The sequence below is a fragment of the Erythranthe guttata genome, chromosome 4, assembly GCF_056151865.1.
Source record: "Erythranthe guttata isolate IM_541 chromosome 4, IM_541, whole genome shotgun sequence".
In the NCBI taxonomy this organism is placed as follows: domain Eukaryota; kingdom Viridiplantae; phylum Streptophyta; class Magnoliopsida; order Lamiales; family Phrymaceae; genus Erythranthe; species Erythranthe guttata.
In genome coordinates this window covers 12275596-12291080 of record NC_142536.1, presented here as the reverse complement: position 1 = coordinate 12291080, position 15485 = coordinate 12275596, and positions in this window count along the sequence as shown.

Below are 15485 nucleotides of genomic sequence, written 5' to 3'. Positions count from 1 at the left end.
TGACCTTCGAACTATTTGCATACCAAAGAAAACAATGATTGATATGAAAAACACATGGTAATATATAAAAATTAAAATATAAAAAATATATTTCAGTGAGTTTAAAATACTCAATATCTTCAAGTTCAAATTGAATGGTCTGTTTGGTTCCACCCGCTAGGTGAGCCAATTAATCTATCGACAAAAGCAAACCAATAACATCTGCAATCAATATTAACACATTGTAAGAAAACAATTTATAAATAAATTCTAAATAGAAAGAAAAAAATCATATAAACAACTAATACCTATATACTCATTGTTGTTCGATGCTTGCTGGATACCTGCGTAAGGTGTGTACTTAAATGAATACATTGGAATGGACGGAACGTAAACTTCTCTCACCGTAGATGTATATCCAAAAGTGACTCTATAATCATTCAAGACATGCTTGTAGGTCTTGACACTAAAAAAAGCGGTTAGGCTTGACATTACATAACATCCGTTCTCTCTAATCTTAGACTCATATTTGTATAACAATGTATACTTAATGGAAGCTTGCACTGTGGTGCCCTCCGAAATGAAGAAACAAATTTGATAATATGGTTGCTAACAAATCAATGATGACGTGTAAAAATAAAATTATCACCTGTTCATCAATGAAGATCATCTCCATGTCTTGAAGATCTTTCTTAAAACAATGTGGTTGTTTCCAAATGTGCAAAGCACGGATTTTGAGATTCCATGATGTTTTTTCGCCCCCAAAGTTTCTTATGAGATCTACTTACCTTGACATCTATAGATGTAAATACACGTAATCAAAAGTTTATTAGTTTAAAAAAAATTATTAGTTAGTTAAACCGCATAATAAAAGATGAATATACGATTACAAATCTTGAACTATGTATGTTACTTAATATGAATTAAGTTACAATATATAATCTATATGAAAAAGTACTACAAGAAAAAGTTGAATTAGCGACACCCCAATTGTGACAAATGCAAAATTATCACTTAATGTGTACATTAGGCGACAACATCTTTTTTATTGTCATTAATAGCTCATTTTGTTGTTTCTTAATCCTTATTTATTGTCACTAAAGAGCATTAGCGACACCCCGTTAGTAACAAGCATAGTGACAACACTTTTTGCCTAACTATGTGAAAAATAGGTGTTGTCACTTAAAAGATTTTTTTTTTTTGTAGTGGTACATTAATTCCTATAGTCGAATAATGTTAATGAAAAAAACAAAACATTAAACGATTATTCTCAAATACTAATATACTCACGATTCAGACAAAGAGAACGATGACCGAATGATGAAGTATCGGGAGAATAATATTATCCTGCACATGAGTCTAACACTGAAATAAACCGTGTATATATAAGATGGTGAGAGTTAATAGTTCGTAAATTATAGTAAATGGTTCCTAATTTAATGGTTGATTTCAATATTTAAGAAACACGTGGGAAGACGACTCCGTGTACGAAATCTTTTCTTGCAATAAATATTCTCATTCCATGTAATGAAATACAATTAAGCAATTTTCTATAAATAATTTGCCCAAATTTTCGATTTAAATAGATTTATTAGCCTAATTATAATTAATTATAGATCCGATAAATAATTCTAAAGTTTTACATCATTATTAATTGGGCGAATGGCAAATATGCTCATGACAAGGGCACTTAATTCAAAAAGGGACATCCAACTTTTTTGTCTTGCAAATATTTCCAACTCATTCAAACTTATTTGCAAATAAGGAAAACCCTTTTATATATACCAAAATTACCCCCAATTCATTGAAACCCAATTCAACTCCAATTTCATGATTTATACCACAATTTAGCACAATTTCACCAATTAAGAAATTTTAACCATAATTTAAATTTTGACCCCAATTTTGACCGGCCACCGCCGGAGATCGCTGGTCAGCCGCCGTTGATCGCCGGTCTCTAGCGTTGATTTTTTTTTTTTTCTTTGAATTTTTTTAAAATTTTGTTTCTTCTTAAAAAAACTATTTTAATGAATATTACTGTCTTGGGTGCTAAATTATTGTCTCCAGGAGTTATTTAACTATCGGAGACAGTAATTTAACTGTTAATTGACTTTTTTTTTCTTAAAAAATATTTTAATTAATATTATTGTCTTGGCTGCTAAATTACTGTCTCTAGTAGTTATTTAACTGTCGGAGACAGTAATTTAACTGTTAATTATTTTTTTTTCTTCAAAAAAATATTTTAATTTATATTACTGCCTTGACCGCTAAATTACTGTCTCCAGCAGTTATTTGACTGTCGGAGACAGTAATTTAACTCTTAATTCTTTTTTGAAATTTTTTTTTTCTTAAGAAAAAATATTTTAATTAATATTGCTGTCTTGGCTGCTAAGTTACTGTCTCCAATAGTAATTTAACTGTCTGAGACAATAATATTACCGTATTAATTAATTTTATTGTCTTGGCCTGCATTTTTGCTGTCTCGACTATAATATAACTGTCTTCGACTGTAATACTACTGTCTCCGACTGTAATATTACTGTCTTATGCAATAATATTATTGTTTCGGACAATAATATTAGTAATATTACTGTTCGGAAAAATAATATTCATGATATTACTGTCGCAAACAGTAATATTACTGTCTGAGACAGTGATTTAGCAGCCAAGACAGTAATATTAATAAAAATAATTTTTTCTTAGAAAAAACAAAATTTCAAAAAAAAAAAAAATCGAACAAAAAAGTCAACGGCGATTGATTGGCCGAAAAAAAATTTAAGAAAAAAAAAGTTTTCAAAAAAAAAAAAATCAACGCCGGAATTTGGCCGGAAAAAATAATTCAGAAACAAAATTTTTTTTCAAAAAATTATTAAAATAGGGGTTAATGTGATATATTTGTTTAAATCCGTGGTCAATGTATAATATTAAGAAAGTTAGAGCATAGTGGATGGAATTGGCAAAAAATATAGGGTAAATTACAATCACCCCCCTGAGGTATGGTCAAATTACAAAAAAACCCCTCTTGTTTGGATAATTACAGGCACCCCCCTCAACTATTAATCTTTTTACACGTCCACCCTTGTGGTTTCAAATTTCGTGGAATTTTCGAGATTATATGGATTATTATCACTTTTGTACCCGTTTTATCCTATTCGAACTCCACATTTTAAAGAAAGATGATCATAAAATATGTGCTTTTAAGGTTGTATATACCAGATTGTGGTGCATCAGAAACTGTATTTTTACACAAAACGAGCACAAACTAGAGCACATTTCATGAAATCTAGATGATTATGTTGAATTTGAGAGCATAAGGGTGGAGGTGTGAGAAAAAATCATAGTTGAGGGGGTAGATGTAATTATTTAAACAAGAGGAGTTTTTTCGTAAATTGACCATACCTCAGGGGGGTGGTTGTAATTTATCCAAAATTATATTATGGAGGGTATTTTTTACGAAAGACATGGGGATGGGTTTATTCGAAAGGCTGTTTTTGTTTTTGACCAATGTGCATTTAAGTTCCTTGTCATGTCCCTTCTTGTCATTTGCCCTAATTTATTGTGGGCGAATGGCAAATAGGCCCATTGAGTGCTACTTATTTGCATTTCAATCCAGACAAAAAACAGTCCTACAAAAAAGCCCATCTGCTTCCACTTTCCGAAAATACCCTCCCTTAAATACTACAAAATATACAGATCCCCCCTCCCTTTTAGTTTATGTGAAAAAACTGCTAGAAATTTCTCCACCGGTTTTTCTTCACCCAAATCAGTACGTTCACCGGAAATTGTAGAAAAATCAGTCCGATTTTCGAAAATATACTCTCATCTTGTTGATTGTTGAGCGATTTCGGCTACATCACTATTTCATTGTTTGCAGTCATTTCACCACCACAAACGCAATTGACATGGTTGGAACAGCTCATGTATTATCAAGGCCGGATGTAGGGGCTTTTCGGTGGGGGCTAAAATATGGGTATGAATTAAGGGAAAGAAAAAAATATTTCATGAATGTACAAAATTTAAATCTTTGGAGGCGGGGAGGGGGGGAGTCTATAAATGAATACATAAATAGCAAAATAAAATAAAAAATTAACAGAAAATTGGTAAAAAAAAAAATCTGCAAGGGCGGGAGCCCCCAGGCCTACACGTGGGTCTGCCCCTGTGGTATGATCAAAATATGCTCAAAAATCATAAACCATATTATATGTATTGTTTATTTTTCATTCCAACATTTGTCATTTATGTTTATGGAGCAGTTGTCGCTAACTGAATCAGATTTGTTTGACTGACATGTGGCAACGATTACACAAGCAAAGTACTTAAACACATGTATCATGAATAGAATCCTTACAAAAAATTATTCAGATGAAATAGAATCTTCCACGTGTTTCGACCAATCGTTTATGAATGTCAATCTCTTCCTCTTTCCCCTCCCGACCTCGCAGTTTTCATGCCTTTGCTCATCTTATCTCTATATTTTCTTGCCTACAGATGATGTGGAATCACGACAACTTATAGTAGTTGAACTAAAGTTTTACTCGTATTACATAATAATTAACAAATCTTCGATACATAGGATTAAGATTTCATGAATATACTCCAACGGTTGAGAAATATGGGAACATTTAAACCATACGTATCATTGCAGTATACATTAAAACTCATATCCAATAGCTGATATTATTTGCGAAAAAAATACATCAATAATAGAAAACCTGCAAAATATATATAAATAAAAACTCACAATAAACATTTCAAACTTATAAGATGAATAGTGACTGCAGCAAAGTATCCCCGAATATATTCTTAACTACTAGCAAGTGTAATAATAGTGATCCTGGCAAAAGAATATAATAGTGAATTAGTGATACTAATGGTACAAATACTAATGTGCACCACGATTAAAAAAATAAAAAAGTGACTTTAATAGGTTATTCGGAAATCACAATACTGAAATCAAATATTGGGGCTTAAGATATGCATCATTAGTAACAAAAATTATTAGAACTAAATGGAAAATTTAACCAAACTTTTACTACACATCCTTCATAAAACTCAGTCCGAAATTGTCCCTCCACACACAAATTGAAAATATGCAATAAGTAATATTCAAACTTTATTAATCATTTTTTTTATTCTACATTTAATAACTTCGTTTTTGCATCTAACATTTTTGTTAAATTTATTCAGAAAACTCATTTGTCTTTTTTCTTTTCTTTTTTAGCATTTTATTACACTATGATACAGATCTTTTTTTTCAATATTATATTGAAAATTACAAAACAAAAACATTTTTTTTAATTTAATATACATATTTTTATATAATTTTGTTTTATTTTATCTTATGTCGATTGATGGTACCCGGAACGGAGGTCGATTTTGGCATAGACCGTGGAGCCTTGAAGTTGGTCGAAAAGATCAACAATTCTTGGCAAGGGATATTTGTTTTTGACGGTGACCTTGTTGAGCTCTCGGTAATCGATACACATTGGGAGGGTTCCGTCTTTCTTTTTCACGAAGAGTACCGGAGCACCCCATGGGGAAAAACTAGGGCTGACGAACTTCTTATCGATAAGATCTTGAATTTCGTCTTTGGGTTCCTTTAGCTATAATGGCACCACGTGATAAGGTGCCTTAGAGATAGGAGCGGAGCCGGGGATCAAATTAATTTCAAATTCGATTTCACGCTCAGGTTGAAGACTAGGGAGATCTTCGGGAAAGACATCGGGAAATTCGCAAACGGTTGGCACTTTGGAGAGGTCGGTTTTACCTTCGTCGAGAGTTTCCACTATGTCGACCAAATTGACGGATTATACGAGCTTTGAAATTCGAGAAAACTTCCATTTGGTAAGGAGAAACGAATAGTTTTGTGAGCACAAATGATTTGGGCGTCGAATTTTGATAACCAATCCATTCCGAGAATTATTTCGAAATTTATAATGGGTAGGATGATTAGATCGGAGTCTAGGGTTGGTTATGTATCTGAATGGGGCAATCTTTAATGATGAAATTGGATTTAAGTTCATCAGCGGATGGAATAAGTATGCTAAACAAGACATCGGCTTGACTACGGACTAGACGGAGTTCGGCAACGAGGGTACTTGAGATGAATGAGTGAGTAGATCCGGAATCAATGAGAGCATACACAGAATTATTACAGACATTAACGGTACCTGCGATCATAGACGGGTCGGCATCGGCTTGGTTCTAGTCATGGCGAATACTCGTCCCGACACTTGCCTCGGGGCGATTGGACGGTCTCGGACCATATGCCTGGGCTTCTTGCATCGAAAAAAATGGTTGGTCCCAGCAACACAATTGCCGGAGTTCTCCCGATTACATTTAGGGCAAAAGGGTTTGTTGTCCAGGTTCACGGTTGCTCGGTTGATCGGTTGCTTTCCTTTGGTGTTGTTGAGGTTCGGTTTCTTCCATGCTCGAGAAGAGGCATCGTGAGGAGGTCCCCATTGTCGGATTTCCATCTCGTCTTGTTGGGCTTCCAAGGCTTTATCCACTACCCCGCGGAAAGTGGAAGCGGAGGTTAGTCGAAAGTCACGCTTGATTATCTCGTTGAGACCCCTTAGGTAGTGATTCATCTTCTCGGTGTCGTCTTTGGATATGAAAGGTGCTTAGAGGTTTCCTTATTCGAAACAGCAAGTTAATTCGGCAACGGGTAGGTTTCCTTGTTTGAGTTCGAGAAACTCTTCAAGCTTTTGTGCTCGGACATTCTTGGAAAAGTACTTTTCTAAGAAAAGAACTTTGAAAGCTTCCCAAGTGGTATTTGCTAGATCGATCCCATTCTTTCCGCCTTCCCACCAATTTCGGGCTTCGTTCTTCAACAAGAATAATGCGCAATGGATTCGGTCACTATCGTTCATCACCATGTATTCAAAGATAACCTCGAGGGACTTGATCCATTATTCGGCAATGGTTGGATTAGGGCCGCCTTGGAATTTGGTAGGATGCATTTTCAAGAATCGCTCGTTTAGATGGCTTGTGGGGCTGTATTTCGAGGTGGTGGAGGTGGGGGAGGGTTTCAGTTTTGGAGTTTAACAAGGCGGTTGATTTGTTCATTTTGTTCTCGGACGGGGCGGTAAGTTCTTGGATGGTACGAGATTGATTGTGTGGGTCGTTAGCTGCGTTTTGAGCTCGAGTTCTTGTTCCCGACATGTTATTACTTTAAACATATAGAAACAATTCACACTAGTCATAAAGATTCACATAAAACATATCCCTGCCCGAGTGCTAAGTTGAAGTCGAGCTTCGAGAATCGTCGAGATCTTTAGTTTATATGGAGATTTCCGGGATCGTTGCTTTGATACTACCCATGTGTGGCACCCCTCTCACGATTACTCATTATATGTAATCTCAGCGGAAGATTTTTAGAAAAATGATTATTGTGGATATAAATTTACGTCAAAATGTTTCTTTTAAATCCGAGGGAGAGAGATCATACTTTACTAAACCCTAATCAATCAATCAAAACAAAGACATACTACATGCAAGACCAGAAAATAACTAGGCATGACGGACCTAATAAAAATTCGAACAGATTTGGTGGGGCAACTTCAGAAATTAATTCCTCTTAAACTACTCATGAAAATGACTCCAAATTATTACCATATCTTCGACCATGAGTTACATCACTCGGTTAAAACATTTTAGAAAGATACTTGACCATTAGAGATAAATAAATAAAATGGGTACGCTCAATTTAAAATCCAATACAGGGGAGGGAGATTTGAAATTTCCTAGTAAATTCCTCACTAACTCAAATACTACCAAAATTTATTCCAAGATAGAAAAACGAGTTGAGGACACTTTCGAAGTGGAAACAAGGCATTTGAGTGAGTACAACTTTGGTTACAACAGCAAAAACTAAATTGATCCCGTTTTAGGGGTTAATTGCAAATACCACCCCTGTGAAATCTCTAATTGTCAAATACCCCCCTATCAAAAAAAAATTCACTCATACCCCCTTGTGTAACATATTTTGAAGCACACTGCACCTTTTGCCATTTTAATCTTTGACCAAGCATAAAAAGACGAAAATACCCCGGGGCTTTATTGCAATTAATAAGTCATGTTAGGTTTTAAACTTTTTTTAATAGTTTTTTCAAGTTTAAACAAAAAATTCAAAATAATAATAATAATAATAATAATAATAATAATAATAATAATAATAATAATAATAATAATAATAATAATAATAATAATAATAATAATAATAATAATAATAATATTATTATTATTATTATTATTATTATTATTATTAAAAAAAAAAAAAAAAAAAGGAGAAAATATCTTCATCTTGTTCCCAGCAACAGCCCCCACGCACATACCCTCCTGCACCACCACGCTCACCAGTCAACAACACCACCACATCTTCTACAGATCCGCCGCACAAAATCCAAGCTTTCAACAATGGACATAATACACTCTAAAGTTCACATTTTGAATACATTTAATTCACTCATCTGAATGACCTAATGAAAAAATAAAATTGGACCTAAAATTAGGTTATATTAACATTATTTTCTCTCTATTTCTTCTTCTAAATCTACTAAGATCTTCTACAAAAAATGGAGGATTGAACGATTTTCTCACAATTGAGGTCGCTGCCATGCCGCGGCGGTGGGTGGTGAGACCGGTGCGGCGGCAACGGTCAGCCTTGGAGTTGCAGAGGCGAGAAAAAAACTTATATCAATGGTTTCTATAGAATTTTCGGGCTATATCTACAGGAAGATTTTTCTACATGTTTGACAGGGGTGGGTTTGAGGAAGATGAAGAAGGAAGGAGATACATGTTTGACGACGGTGGTGGGTTTGAAGAAGCTGAAGAAGGAAGGAGAGGAAAGAAAAAGAAGGGAAAAAAAAAAAAAAAAAAAAAGAGAGAAAAAGAAAAAAAAGGCTTGGGTGGGGGTGTATTTGACATTTCCCACGCAAAAAGAGAGAAAATTTCGCAGCGTCAGCGCGTGAGGGACACGATTTGCTCCGAAGGGCTTCGATGCCTTGACTTTTATTTCATAGGGGGGCATGAGTGAATATTTTTTTGACAGGGGGGTATTTGACAATTAGAGATTTCACAGGGGTGGTATTTACAATTAACTCCCCGTTTTAGTGCAGTGGTGAGAACAGAGACATGCAATTCATAAGACCTATCTAGGTGATGAGAACAGAGACATGCAAAGACTCACAAAATTTCATGATTTTCTAATTAAGGCACATATACAAAAATAATTTACAAACATCGAGATAAGACACGGAGAAATTACTAGCCAAAAAGCGTATGTTCATGGAGTTGGTAAAATTCTCTTTCGTTTACAAAATGTAACGGACTACCCATTAAATATCCCAAGATATGGTAATCCTACTTACTATTACACATATTGTCGTTTAATAATTCCCACCGATCGGAGAAAGCGATCGATAGTAAATACCTAAAACCGTATCAAATGTTTATATAAGCATATTATACAAATAACACCACATAGCTAGGCTGAGAGCCAACACAATCCACATCCCCTCTATATGATCTCTTCCCGATTCCCAAGTTCGATTCCAACTTCACTCCTCGGGCTCCAAATCGGGTATAGCTACAAACATACAACACCTATATGAGCCTTTGAGGACTCAATGAGAAACTTGAAATATTATCGAATACAAATAACACATAGAGAATACATATATTTTTATTATACATATACATACAACATAAATTAAAGCAATCATATACTTCCTTTTTCGTCGGAGTTCTTCTTCGTTGTTCGTTTTTCAAGCGCATAGACTGAGATTAATTCCCACTTTTATAACCCTATGATCGGATACCATAGAGTGAGAATATCCCACATTTATAACCCTATGCCTTGACATTCGTATTGAATATTATAGAGTGAGAATATCCCACATTTATAACCTTATGATCCCAAGACCATAGAGTAAGATTGTCTCACTTTTATAACCCTATGTCTTCAATACCATAATGAGACAATCATGACATGAAAAATCATCGGGAATCTCTTTGGAAAAATTAATCTAAGTTCTCGATAAGTAACCTCATATTTTACGAGCCCACCTTTCTACATGGAATCAAACCACCTCTAAGCTCTACGGTATCGATTCATCGTACCCCGGTTATTTACCGTAACTTCGAAGGAGTTTCCAACATATTTTACCTTTTAAAAATCATGACACTTATGCAACCAGACATGCACCCATCTACTTACCCTTTTCTCATTCTCACACCCAATGATCAACACATAAACAAGCAAAGCAAGATCACATAGCAAAACACAAATAAAGTTCCATATAGACATTTCTTCACATAGTCATTTAGGCATAAAAATAAAATCCATAGTCAAATACAAGCAATAATGCGAAGGCGATCCATAAACAATCAAAAGTTCATTAATTATAAGAACTTGCAAGAAGAAAGTTCAAGACTTTTATCCTTTTATTTTCTTCAAGTCTTACCACTAGATCTTCACATGCAAGAGTCTTTTAATCAAGTTACTACAATTTCTTAATTCTTCTATCAATATTCATAGAAAACACTAGATCTTAACATGCAAGACCTTAAATCAACAATCAATCACTAGATTAACACATGCAAAGAACTAATTAAACAAAATAAGGAACTTATGCATTTTTATCCAGAAATTCGAAACATCACACACAAATAATAATTTATTTTCTACACAAATCCCACATGCATGAAAATACATCCATAACACTCTTCTCTTATTTCATTAGTTTCTTTATTCCATTAGTTAAGGAGGCAAAATTTTAAAAGTTTCATAGTTAAGCCAAAAATTCAATTTCTTTTCACAAATCAACAATCAATCACTAGATAAACACATGCAAGCTACTAATTAGACCAAATAAGCAACTTATGCAATTTTTCCCAAATTTTTGAAAAACATAGAACTTCAAGAACAAACTTATCTCTTTAAAATACTAACATGCAATCATCATCTAAGCAATATAACCACTAATATGCAAGTGTTAACCAATAAATTGAAGAAACACCGAAATAATAGTGGTGTTGCATTTTTTAGCAAGAATTCAAGAATTCTCACCTCTACTCTTTAAGGGAAGGATTTACTAGATCTTTTCTCTCTAATACAAGAAGAGATAGAGGGTTAGATTATAATTTTAAGAAGAAGAATAACTTGAAAGTACAAGAGCTTGGCTCTTTCTAAAAAATGGAGAAAAGAAAAGGAAGAAGAAGCTTACTCCTAAGCTTGGCCGAAAATTCTCCTTTTGTTGAAATAGAAGGAGACCTTGAACTTATAGATGGACATAGTGGAGTTTGAGAGTGCATTTTGATCTTGGACATTGGAGGTATTTATAGAGTTTTTGGAGAGCTCAAAGCCTATGGAGAAGAAAGTGAAATATGTTTTTATGGGGGTGATTTTGCAATATTTTGGAAGAGGTGTGGTGGTGGTTCTTGGATGGCTTAAGCTTGAGAAAATGGTGACTATGGTGGGGACATGGAGCTGCCGAAAAATTAAGGGAGAGAGGAAGAAGAAGAGTGACTCTTGGACTTGCTAAAGTTGGAGTGTGGGAGTGGTTAAGTGTGCTCTAGCTAATGATTAGAAAAATATAGACTTAGGTATTTCTTTTAATGCTCAAAGTACAAGCCTTATAATGCTTGTCTTCTTCTAATCAATATGAATTATTTTAAATTATTGTGTGTGTGTGTATTAGTGGCCGAAAATTCAAGAAAATAAGGGAAGGATTTTCTTATTTTCTCCACTAATTAATAGTCCTAAAATGCATGAATAAAGTTTTAGTTTCTATAATTTAGTGCATGCATAAATATGATAAAATGCTCATTTAAATTCATCATGCAAGAATATAATTTTAGTTCATGGAAATAATTTATTTTGCAAATTCGGGAAATATTTATTTCGACATAATATCTCCAAATATTTCCTAAGCACATAATTCACATAATCACATAATTCACATAATCACATATTTCGCGCAATTATTAATCATGCAAGAATTATTCCAAATTTTAAGTTAATAAATTTTCACATAGAGGTGGTAAAATATAATACTAATATATTACCGAAAATGCGGGGTGTTACATCCCATATCATTGGATCTATAGTTATGCCTCCGATAAATCAAGAATGTAGACTTCTCATTGCCCGCGATAAAAAGAACCCTGAAACAAATCCACGGATCTACAATTATAGGAAATCATTGTTAGAAGACATAGATCGACGAGAGGTACAACAGTGGTGAAACCATCCAATTATGGTCTACACTTTTCGCACGCTCCGTCAACCAATGTAAGTGGAGACATCTAATAGGGGATGTATGGACATTTTCTTGACTAAGTGGGGGTCAGTTTGCAATTTCACTATCTAGGAAGGTGTCCAAGTAAAACTAACCCTAAAATATAATAATATATTATTTATACTAAGGAATTCAATGTATTTAATTTGTTTTCATTTGACAAAACAATGTAATTTTTTTATTTTTTTTTCCCGAAAAAGGATATTTATTTCATTAGAACGAATGGGTTCTTGTTAAAACCTTTGTGGGCCAACACAAGTTAAATAGTACCCCTAGAAGATGTAAATAAATATCCGGAGGGGTAGAACTATCTACCCGATTACAAAACATAGCCTCACAAAAGGGGAAACAAATCTAACCTACACATGAAAAGGAAAATAAAATACATCATATTAATCTGATCATGCATGGCGTTACGTGGGAATACCAATCTTATCATAGAAGCAAGTCTTCTGAATATCTCTTACAAGCTCAGATATTTGGTATAAATATAAATTCGGATGCATATACGCCAAAGCAACAAAGGCTTAAGCCAACCTGTTTTGCTCTCTAACAATGAGCTTGTACTTGTGACTAGCCAGATGACAGCGACGACCCAAGTAGGCCAATTCACAATTACCATTTCCATCACATATACACTATTTATATGCCATTGAAGAATCCATTTTAATATCCATATGTGTGATCTGAAGTTGATTCGCTAGCTGCAATATCAATAGCTCCGTTCCGCTTTGTAAAGCCCACAAGAAAGTTGCCTTCATGGTCTCTAATAACGCCTCCGGTTGTTGCTTGATTATTTCTAACATAGGCATCTATATTTAACTTATAGCTTCATTGTTGAGGTTTGTTCCAAAATACCCACAATCCACGCTTGATCCTCCTGTTCCTCACTTGGATGTGCAATTTCTCCAGAATTTGAGCCTCCCAAACACTAGGGTCCCGTTTAGGGCTTTGAAAGACATTGAGTTGTTGAACCAGCAGTCCGAATAATATGGGTGCGATTTATACCTATACCCTCAAATCTTTTCTTCCACTTGCACTACTCTTCCATAATTCCCATAGGCTGTAAATCACCACCCCTTGGGCAGTAATACAAATCTAAGCTCTAGAAATCCAACTATGCATTCATAAGCTGAGTGATCGACGTGTAGCTGTTTCCATGACCAAAAATATTGGCAAAAAACCTCCATACATGTTGAGAAACTTCAGACTAAACCAAAAGATGATTAATAGTTTCTCTAGCACCATTAAAGCAGCAAACACACCTAGAAACCATGTGTACACCTCTAGCTTGAATGTTATAATCGATAGGGAGAGATTCATCTTGAGCACTAGTATTATGATTCGACACTAAATGACATCACTGAACTTGTTGTGCTAGATTTCGAACATTCTCCAAGTACTTCTTGACAGAGAAGGTCCCACTGGTAGACTTGGTGAGATAAGTCTATCTTCTTCATTAGCATCCAACTGAATGAGACTAAGAGTGTTCCTCTGATCCAAATTCTAGGTAAATCAGCCATACCCTAGTACATTACTTCTTTAACAGTGATGGTAGAAGGGTTTGAAGGGTCAAGGAAATCCATACCAATTGTCTCTCCAAAAAGAGATATTTCCTTGACTAACTATCCACTTACTCATTCCTCTCATAACTTGAAAACGAGGGAGAACATGCTTCCACATTCTGGATGACATAGTTATTCCATGCAAACTATGGAGAGGATATCCATACTTGTGAATAAGGATCTTACTCCACAAGGACTTCCCCACCATGACATTCCAAGCTAATTTCCCCTGCAGGCCTTTAACTATATCCTCAACACTTCTTATACCAATCCCTCCTTCTTTATTTGGGAGACACACAGTCTCCCAGTTCTTCCAATGTGTCCTAGAGTCCCCTTGCTAATTCCACAGAAAATTTCTGAGGATTCTATCAATTATGACAAGAACATATTTGGGCACCACTTTAAATGTAACAGTGTGAATTAGTATGCTTAAAATAACATATTTGAATAGCGTTATTTTGCTAGCAAAAGAAAGCACTTGGATGCTTCGGAGAAAAAAGGGGGTATGGCCGATGTTTCTCGCATGCATGATTTCCACAACGTTGTTATGGAAGCAGGGCTCTTGGATGCAGGTTTTATTGGTAGCCCATTCACGTGGAGCAGTAATCGATCGGTTATTACTAGGATATGGAAGAGATTGGATACAGTGTTAATCAATTATGATTTTCAATTGTTATTTTATGTCTCTGCAGGTGCTTCATCTAGAGAGAACAATGTCCGACCATGCTCCGCTTAGTGTTCATTTTGAACATGTCCAGCAGCCGTCTGGGAATGGATTTACGTTTCAACGTATGTGGGTTGACCACCCTACTTTTCAATCTTTGGTTTCTCATGCATGGTCCACTCCAGTTCATGGTTCTTCTTTTTACGTATTTCAACAGATGCTTACGTTCGTTCGGAAAGCTCTCTAACAGTGGAATTGGGAGGTGTTCGGAGACCTTACCAATAATGTTCAGGGTTGTCAAACTCGCATTGAATCTCTTGAAAACAAATTTCAACAAGGCTGGAGCGACTCAGTTTCTGAAAATATTATCTCGGCTAAAAACAGCTAGTTCAATACGAAGATTGGGAGTTAGAATTGCTTAGTTTAAAGGCAGGTCTAGCTTGGGACCAAAACGGAGATCTTTAATATAACCCCCTTATGAGTTTTGTTAATAGAAATAGATTCACTTTGAAAATCACAGATAGGGAGACCTCATCTTTTATAGTTCCATATTTATTCTATTTTTAACTTTTAATTTTTGGGTCCATTACAAATAAGGCCAACATGATATACTTATTTATAAAGGGGTTCAGACAGGAGAATTTAAGTAATGATAAACGGGAGCTCAAAATATAATTTTGCTAATACAATCTACAGTCAATATTTATTTGGTAGTGGAAAATAAATAGTTATTTAATATTTAATAAAATAAATTATTCTTAGAATTTGGATTTAATTCATTATTATTTGCCCCTATTATATTTTCTAATTCTAATTAATTAAGAAAATTGAATTAAATCAAATAGATAAGATGAAAGAAAATTGGAAAAATATTTGACAAATTAAATCCTATAATTTTCGGCCACCGTAGGAAAATAAGGAGAAAAATTTTTTCCTTGGATTTTTTTACTACCTCAACTTTTTATAGAATCTTAA